Source organism: Dromiciops gliroides, chromosome 3 (assembly GCF_019393635.1).
Source record: "Dromiciops gliroides isolate mDroGli1 chromosome 3, mDroGli1.pri, whole genome shotgun sequence".
NCBI lineage: Eukaryota > Metazoa > Chordata > Mammalia > Microbiotheria > Microbiotheriidae > Dromiciops > Dromiciops gliroides.
In genome coordinates, this window is record NC_057863.1 from 598510087 (window position 1) to 598519968 (window position 9882).

Genomic DNA, 9882 nt, shown 5'->3' on the forward strand with positions numbered 1-9882 from the left:
TCAGGAGGACCTGAGTTCAAATCCGGCCTCAGACACTTGACATTTACTAGCTGTGTGACTCTGGGCAAGTCACTTAACCCTCATTTCACAACCAAAAAACAAATAAATCTAATGTGCCCCAAACCAGTTGTCTTTATCCCACCTTCCCCTTTTCCTGAATTTCCCTATTTCTATTGAGGGCATCACCATCCTTCCAATCACCCAGACTTGCAACCTTGGTTTTATACTCAACTCCTCACTCTCACTCAATCCACACATGTCAAATCTTACTGATAATAATAAGAAAAAGAACAACACCACTGCCACTAATATGGTTCTTTGAATGAGTGCTATTTGCAAAGCTCTTTAAAGATGTTATATTTGCAAAGTACATTACAGGTGGTATATTATTATTGTTATACAGGTGCTAAGGATTTTATAAATATATTATAATTATATTTAAATTTTTTATTATATGATTTTATATTTGGCATTTCTACCTCCACAACATCTTTGCATCCATCGCCCTATATCTACTTATAGAGCTGTCCTTCTAGTTTGGGCTTTTATTACCTCTAAACTGAGCTATTATAATAGTCCCCTAGCTGGTCTCCCTGCCTCAATTCTCTCCTCACTCACTCTACCTTCTGCATAGCTCCTGAAGTTCAAATCTAATCACATCACTCCTCTACTCAATAAACCCCAGTGGCTCCCTATTCTTTTCAGGAAAGGACATTGAAAATCCTTCCCAGCCTGGCCCTGACTACCTTTCCAGTCTTGTTACTGCCCCCTAAGCATAACATGACCTCTTGCTGTTCCTCATGCACAATACTCCTTCTCCCCTGTGCTTTTGTGCCCCGCCCCCGTTTTCTTTTGAGGCTCAGCTCAAAGATTACTTTCTACATGAGACTTTCTTGGGCCCCTCCCCAGATGCTAGTGCTTCCCCCTCCTCCAAGGTTACCCTTGGATATGCTTTATATATGCCCCTATAAAACATGTCCCCTCTCCCATTAGAATGTAAGTTCCTTGAGGGCAAGTAGACTTTTGCCTTTGTCTTTATATCCCTGGCACCTAGCACTCTGCCTGGCACATAGTAGGTGCTTATTAAGTACCTATTGATTTATTCCACCTTCCACCATTCTCCCTTCCAGTCAAAATGGGCTTCTTACTGTTCCCTGACCTTGACATTCCATCTCCCACTTCTTTTGTGCCTTTGCACATGCCCTCCTTCCCCACCTCTACCTCTTAGCTTCTACATCTCAGCTTTTCCTGATCCCCCTGTCATTAGCTCTAACAACTGATGCTGAGAAGGTAGAAAAGACAAATATCAAATGTATCTGACAACTCGAGTTATCCTATATGTACCGATCTGTTTAGATACAGTAATCCCCCAGGAGAATGGAAGCTCCACAGACTATTGCTTTGTATTCCCAGTTCATAGCCTAGAACCTCAGAGAGAGGAGCTGCATAAGGCACTGGACAACAACCAGGTGGTGAAGCGGATGGATGGAGCTCCAAACCTGGGATCAGGAAGAAAGAGGAGTTCAAATCTGGCCTTAGCCACTTACTACTTGTATGACCCTGGGCAAATCAATTAATCTGTTTGCCTCAGTTTCCTCAACTATAAAATGAGAATAATAATAGCACCTACCTCCCAGGGTTTTTATGAAATAATATTTGTAAAGCTCTTAGCTTAGTGCCTAGAATATAGTGGGCACTATATGAATGTTGGTTATTAGACACCTAAGTGGTATAGTGGATAGAGTGCTGGGCTTGGAGTCAAGAAGACAAAATCCAACCTCAAAAACTTTCTATCTATATTATTCCTAGTAAGTCACTTAACCTCAGTCTGCCTCAGTTTCCTCTTCTGTAAAATGGGGATACTAATACTTACCTCCCATGGTTCTTGTGAGGATCAAATGTCATAATATATCATATTTTAAAGTGCTTAACACAGTATTTGGCATGTAGGAGATGCTTAATGACTTATAGAGAACAAGCCCTGTCTTTTCTCTTTTTTTTGGATCCCTTTAGTACAGTGCCTAGGACATTGTAGATGCTATATAATTATTGATTGATTGATTGATTAATTAATGATTATGTCGTTCTCTTGCTCATAAACTCCAGTGGTTCCCTATTACCTCTAGGATCAAAAACAAACTACTGTGTTAGGCATTTAAAGCCATTAATAACTTGGTTCCAACTCACATTTCCAGACTTGTTATATATTATTTACCTTCCCACATTCTATGGCCCAACCAAACTATCCTTCTTGCTATTCCTCACACAGGATACTCTATCTCTCATCTCTAGGCCTTTCCACTGGCTGTCCCCCATGCCTGGAATGCCTTCCCTCCTCACCTCTGCCTCTTAGAATGACTAGTTTCCTTCAGTGCCCAGCTCATTTACCATTTCGTCCATGAGGTCTTACCCCAACCCTACAGCTCTTTAGACCTTTCCCCCAAAATCATCTTGTATTTATTGTATGTAAACTTACATTGTTCCTATATTATTTCCTCCGATAGAATTTAAACTCCTTAAGGGTGAGGACCATTTTATTTTGGCCTTTTTATTTCTTGCATCTAGCCCAGTGCCTGGCACATAAATGCTTAAAGATGTTAGTTAACTGATATATCGCTTGGAAGTTATTATAATTAAACTTAGAAAATAAGAGCAGAAAAAAGCTCTGAGTAAGGGTCTGACAGGTTTTGGCTCATGGCCTTGGCAGAATCTCACTGGACTGCTCAGAGGCCATTTTCTTTATTGCCTGGTGCTCAGCCATGTTTGGGATGGGTACAGTTACCCGACAGCTTCATTCCAAATTGAATGAGACACTGCCATATAGTATCCACGCGTTTGGAAAGAACGCCTTGCTTTTCGATGAATCCAGTTTCACGATCACAACATTTCCATGCAGTTGGTAAGGCACTGGATATCACCCTCATTTTTCAAATGAAGAATCTGAAGTACAGAGACATTAACCACAGCATAAGAGATGGGACCACACCTTGGATACCCTGACGAACAACCCTAGGGTCCATCCTGCTGGACCTGTGATTTTTCTTCCTCCCATCCAGTCACACCTTGGAGAGTTTAAACTGGCTGGGACACTCCTGGTGGGTGAGAGATCACACGGAGCAGTGGCCAGAGTACCATCCGCAAAGCCGCAAAATCTTGGTCCTCACTCTCTGCCATCAGACATACCATCACTGCTGTGGGGCAGAGGGGTCAAAGACATGGCCCACTGCCCATATGCAAACCACAACACTCACGGGCATAACCCAAACTACATTCAAATCAAATTCCTAGCTGATTTTAATGTATTGGTATATTAATAAAAGAAGGAATCTGGAAAGATGTATAATGTTCTAAGCCAATACTTGGCCCACAGAGATACTTAAGTATAGTTCAGAGTACGTTTTTCCATTTAAGTTTGACACTATTGCTCTCGGCAACTCTATCATCGTGGAGAAGTTGCTGACCTAGATCATGGAGGGAATGTCCTCATCTGGGAATTCCCTACATCAGTGAAAGTACAAACCCAGGCCCTATGCCACTATGTCTATAGAACCCCAGGGGATAGAATGGAATGGGAAAGGGATGAGAAAGGGATAGTTCAAGTTCACCCAGGAGGAAGGAAAAGTGTGCTCTGGGGATCTCTATGGTGGTAAGAAGGCAATGTGAAGTCCATTTGATTATTCAGACAACTTTTATTCACAGGTCCCTTTCGTTGAACCAACCATCCATTTTCCTGTGAGCTGGATCTTGAACCCAGCCAGGAGTTCAAAGCCACTGTATCTTCCTTCTGCCTGTCCTACTGAAGCATTATGACATGCCAACAGATCACCACATCAATGACCATTTGAGAAGGGGGGCCCTGACAGCTAGAGTGATGGGGAAAGGCTTCTTCTGACAGAATGGCTCAGGAGTGGATGTGCCCTCTGTGCTGAGGGTGGGGGGGTGGGAACACACTCAAACATAGGAGCAACAGCCAGCTCACTTCTCAAGCAATATGCCCAGACTGCTGAACCCTCCTTGCTGTACTGAACAGCAGCTACCCCAGGCAAGATGGAAGAACAACTGGCCCCTTGATCCAACAGATCCACAGAGAAGTTCACATGTGTCCTCAAAGGTGAACATATTGGATTCTGCCTCCAATAAAACCACCAACAACACTGTGAAACCTTGACCTAGAGCAGCATGGTAGAGTAAAAAGCCTAGGATGACCTGGGTCTCAATCAAGGTTCTGCTACTTGATTCTGGGTGACAATGACCAAATCACTCAACCTTCCTGAGCCTCTGACCTCCTCATCTGTAAAACAAGCATATGGTCCCAAGGCCCCTTCCAGCTCCCAGCCTATGATTCTACGAAGGCACAACCTTTATTTTAAATGCAAAAATCCACATCTCTAGACTGGGTTACCCCCTTCTGAATGACCCCACATGCTAACTAAATGCCTCAGTTCTCCAGGCACTGCACTGCTATTATGCAAGGAAAAAGAAGAATTGACATTCACACAGTGATTGATTTAAGTTTTACCAAACGGTTTACATTGCCAGCATCATTATGATACCAAAAAGAATGTGTTATTATTCCTTGCATCCCAGGAGCCTATGTTTGGAGGTAGAAGTCACCTTTGATAAGAAGAGCATGGAGCACTGGACTTGTAGACAAAAGGCCAGGTTCAAACCCTGACTGCCTTTTGCTACCTGTACGACCTTAAATAAGACAGTTCCTCTTCTTGGAGCTCACTTTTGTTGTTAAGTTGTTCAGTCGTTTCCGACTCTTTGTGACCTCATTTGGAGTCTTCTTGGCAAAGATACCGAAGTGGTTTGCCATTTCCTTCTCCAGTTCATTTTACAGGTGAGGGAACTGAGGCAAACAGGGTTAAGTGACTTGCCCAAGGAGGACCGATTTGAACTCAGGTCTTCTTGACTCCAGACCAGGAACTCTATCCACTGTGCTACCTAGCTGCCAGGGGTTCACTTTGGTGTTAGACTAGATGACCTTGAAAGTATCTTTCATCTCTCAATCACTCCATGACACTGGGAATAACAACCTGCTCATAGTATCAAAGGATCATAGATCTGGAACCGGAGCAGATTTGAATAGTTATCTAGTCCAAGCCCTTTGCTTTTTAACTGAGGAAACTGAGGCACAGGGAATTTAAGTGACTTGGCCAAGCCCACACAAAGGGAACATGGCAGAACTAGGGTTCAAACTCAAGTCCCGTGACTCCCAGTTTGGTCCCCTCTCCCCCACACCGCACTCCCTCTCCTCTGAAGGCAGTATAGGTTCCTGGGGGGTGCCCTGTGCCCTGCTCAGGCTGGTGGCTCAGGCCCCACACCTGTGCCACGTATCCACCACACTCCTAGAGACTATTTCACAAGTCGTTGTAGCTGACAGCGTACCAGCGGGTGGCCAACCTTCTGATGACTAGCCTCCATGCTCAGAGAGGCCAGGCCTCAGACAGATGCTGAGCCCTGTTGCCAGGTCCATACTCAAAGCCTTCCGAGCCTGGCAGGAAGCTCCATTGGCAGAACCTTTGGGAGCCCAGCCAGGGCCACATCCGGGCCACAACAAAGCATCAGAGGGGCACTGCACAGGAGGAATGAGAAAATCCAACCTGTGCTTTCAGAGGGCTTTGTGGTGTACAAAGTGCCTTCTCTGCCATGCCCCTATGGGGTGAAGAGTTTGTCAGACTGATGGGGAAACTCCAGCCTGGACAGGCACGAGGATAGGTGGAGTCACAAGAGCGCTTTCATTTCTGGATGATAATAGTTCTCCTGCTTTGGACAAATGGGGGCAAGGAGGCGGGGAATCTCATCAGGTTTTAAATCAATACCAGTTAATGGCTTCTTGCCACCAAAAGTCTGCACAAAGAATCTGCTCAACAACTTTGCTGATGCTTAAAGCCTTGAGATGTGGCTGGGGTTAGGCTTCCCTGAAACCAGCAGGATTGAGACCAGGCAACCTCTAGTGATCATGGAACAAGGCCAGTAGGGACTGCAAGGATGAACTAGGTGGTCACCAATCCAATACAGCAATCCACCAATCCAATTCTGAGCTGGGTCATAAAATGAGGCCTTGCAGAGTTGACTTCAGCCTTCTCCCCGGGGTCAGAGAAGAGAGGTAGGGGAGCGATGGGTGGGAGAGTGCCCACTGAAAGATCTGATGAACAGTGGCCTATTGCAAAGGGGTTGGGGGAGGGGGAGGAGAGGGCAGCCCAGAGAATTATCCTCAGTCCAAAAGGAACTCAGGTGGGGTAGAATTTTTGCCTATAAACCCTAAAGATCCAAGTTCCTCAAATTAGTCCCTTGGGGAACACATCCTTATTCTCCTCACCACTGCCACTGGTCCTTCTCTTCACCAGTCCAAATTATGAAAAGAAAATTCAAGATTACAAGGCCAAACTTTCTCTGTTTGGGGAAGGGATACGGGACTGAAATATATAAGTGACATTTTAGCATGCATCTGGAACATAATGTTAGATTACATAATCACACAGTTTTGAACCTGTTTTGCAGTGTTGAGCTCAGTGTGAAAGTAAATGTGCATGTCTGTCCATCTCTCTCTTACACACACACACACACACACACACACACACACACACAGACACACACCAGATACAGACCCAGTCCAGCAAGTGACACCCAGGACCTGGATAAGGGGACAATGGCAATGAAAACCACAAACAGCTGCCAATCAGCGCCAGAGAGCAGAAGGCCCAGAGTCTGCAGAGAAAGGTGGCCAAAGTACCATAATGGGCATGGCTGAAAAGATGCCCCAGTGCATCTTCTCTGCCTGCCACATCCTAACCAAGGCACCAAAGTTCAAGGAGGGCTCAGTGGGGAAGGGAGCACTGATCTCTCTGGATGACACAGGCATACCACATAATGTGCTCTCAAGAACATTTCTATCCAGGTCCTGTGTCTTACAGGACTTCTTTCGATCACCATCGAGGATCTTTGTAAAATCGTGACGGAGTAAACTAATGCCTCTTAGAACCCATGTATCATCACCTAACTTACTGGCCTTAGGAGACTACAGAATATATTGCAGAAGTCAGGTGAAGTACCCAATTGGACCACACACAGCCTCATTGGAAGCAAGACGACACTATGATTTCCTTAAGGAAGTTGTTATTGGGGTTTTTTCCAAGGGTGGAAAAGCTGGGGATGGGTTTGGCTCCAGAGCATTATAGGGAAATCATTTGCAACTAAGCAGGGGACAGATCTCACCGGAATCATCCTAAACAATTCTCCAAGCAAAGCCCAGGAGCAGGAGAAGGAGATGCAGGTGCTGCCTGGGAGCAGTACATGTGTCCAACAGCTGAAGCTAATTAGGAAGGAGAGCCAACGGCAGCAAGCCGAGCACTAGAGCCCGGGTTGCTGCTTCGCCACCACCACCACTGCCACAGCACACAGAGGGTTACAGTTCTGATGCACGCTGATTGACACCACTAAGGTTACTTGAGGCTTGCAAATCTCACCCATCACACCATGCAGAACAGTGAGATCAGCCCACCCAGGGAATACGGAGACACACACACACACAACCCAGTCTGCCCCAACCCCCCTATACCCATCCACACAAATAGACACACAAACAGTTCAATGTCTCTGAAACCTGACACCTTTAATAAGAAAGGCAAGGACAAAATGGAATCTCATCTCACTAGTCTATTTTCCCAGTGGCGGCAGCAAGGGAAGAAAAATAAATCCAAGAAAAGGAAAAGGAGGCACAGCTGTGGAATAGAAAATCAGAGTCCCTACCTTTGCTCTGGATGGGAAGCTGGTCCTGTGGTCTCTGAAACACTGAGCTGGCCGTCCCCTCCTTCATGAACCAGTCCCATCTGTCAGGATTGTGTGCATTTTTTCATTAACACCTGTTTCAAGTGAGGAGTAAAAAAAAAAATCTCGTTTAAGGAATCTGCTAGAAAAAAAAAATAATCCTCTGAGCGAGTGTACCCCTCCCAGACATACACACACACACACACACACACACACACACACACACACATACACACACACATACAACTGCATGCCCATAGGCATGTGTGTCTGACTCCACACACATGAACGGTGAACAGATATGTACATTAAAGCACCAAACTGGGCAGTTGGATCATGGGAGAGCCTGTTGGTTGTGAGCATGCTCCGGCCGGGAACAAATCCATCCTCTGTTATTCCTCTGAATAAATATAAATCACGATCAGAAACCCAAACAGAAGCATCCCTCTCGAATTCCTGCTGCTGAAAAACACGGAATGAATTCAGCCTGCAGACGCAGAATCTAATCAGCAGCTGTTTTCTGAATCCAGAGCCAACCGAAGCTCGCTTGTCTTTTCCACTATGAGTCCAGGCCTTTTTTTTTTTTTGAAAGAGGTTTTAACCTTTTAAAGATACAGTACACCAATTATCACTTCTGAAGAGCTGTCACTCAGGGCCCAGGAAACAAGGGCCCGACAGAAGATAGTGTACTGCCCTGATTCCAGGGCTCCTCTTATCAATGCCTTTAAAATGCATGCAGAATATGAGCATAAAATATGCACACCTTCATCCTTCCCAGACAGTGTCTTTTGAGAGAGAAAATAGCATGTTATGTAAACAATTAAGATGACACAACTCTACAGCACACACATCCATCCATCACCGCTGACAGCAGCACATGGCGGTCCACGCTCCCCATCCCTCAAGGACAGCTACAGAAACACAGAGTGATGGAGCCCAAACAGAAGTCACGGGTGGCCCATTGACATCACACAGTTAAACTCTATTCCTAGGGTTTGCCCTGTCTGAGCCCTTCTGGCTTCAAGCTAAAGAATTTCCCCTATCTATTTCCACATTGAAGTTTCTTCCAGGGCCAGGGTCCTTGCTCCAAAAACCTCCTTGCCACAAGAATTTGCAATTAATATTTCCACCCCGAGGACTCTCCGACTTTAGGAGTCCAACTTTACTATTCTCCACAGCTCTGTCAAAGTGACAGATTTGTAAGGCTGGGGAAGGGGCAGGATGGAGATAGGAGGGGGACCGCAGGGACCCGTCCCAAGAGAAAGAGCTATTTGCCAATGACTTCAGCTGTCTGCATGGCATTGTATGCCAACAGCATTTGTAGGGTTGAGGGTGACAATGAGGAAGAAAGAAACAAAGCCCTAAATAAAAATCAAGGTTAAGTGGGGGTTTGGGTTTTTTTTTTTTTTTTTGGACGTCCCTTACAATCTATGCATAGCATCAAGCACTGGTGGCAGACTTAGCCCCCATACAGCTAAGTTGCTTGCTTCTCACCTAATGCACATCTATCACCTTCTTACCTGAGCTGTCACATCAGGAATAGTCTCACTGCCATCCCCTGAGGCAAGTTCATTTAGCACTTAGCCTTCTGGTTAAAACAGAGCCCTCTTTCTCCCTTGACCAGTCCTGTCGGGCAGACCCACCACTGGAATCATGGAGCAATCCACTCTATTTCCCACCCACCTCATCCCTTCCCCCCTCCCCATTCCCCATACACACTCCTTCCCTCCCTCCCCCTTTCCAGGGCTCTTTAGCAGAAAATTATCATATTTCATGTGTCTTCGCTCCAGCTAGCTGGCCATCCCACTGATTGGCTGGTTCCTCGCAAACAGATATGCCAAGGGCCAATCAGGAGCAGGGCTGGCTCCCCGGAACATCTCCAGCACAGACCTGAGCTCAGCAGGCTCTCAGTGCAGAGGGGCAGACCCACCAGCTGGGAGCCTGTCACTCTCCCTCCCTCCCTGCTCCAGCCCCCGATGCCTGGGCCCGCCTGCTTCTCTATCGGGGGTGGGGGTGCTTGGCCGACACAGGTGACTCTTTCAGGCTCATCTAAGAGCAAGAAGGAAATTCTGGGTTTTCTCCAAATGCAGCCAGAGGAGGCTGTGAGAT

The 9882-nt window shown here is 46.0% G+C and overlaps 1 protein-coding gene across 1 annotated transcript in view; it reads right to left on the reverse strand.

Annotated features, from left to right (window-relative positions):
- Nucleotides 1-9408, reverse strand: part of HIVEP3 (HIVEP zinc finger 3) — a 502456-nt gene extending 493048 nt beyond the window's left edge. Inside the window, 2 exon segments of the mRNA XM_043993099.1 lie at nucleotides 7756-7868; nucleotides 9294-9408. The gene's annotated coding sequence lies outside the window, so the exon portion shown is untranslated.
- Between the last annotated feature and the right edge of the window lie 474 nt (nucleotides 9409-9882).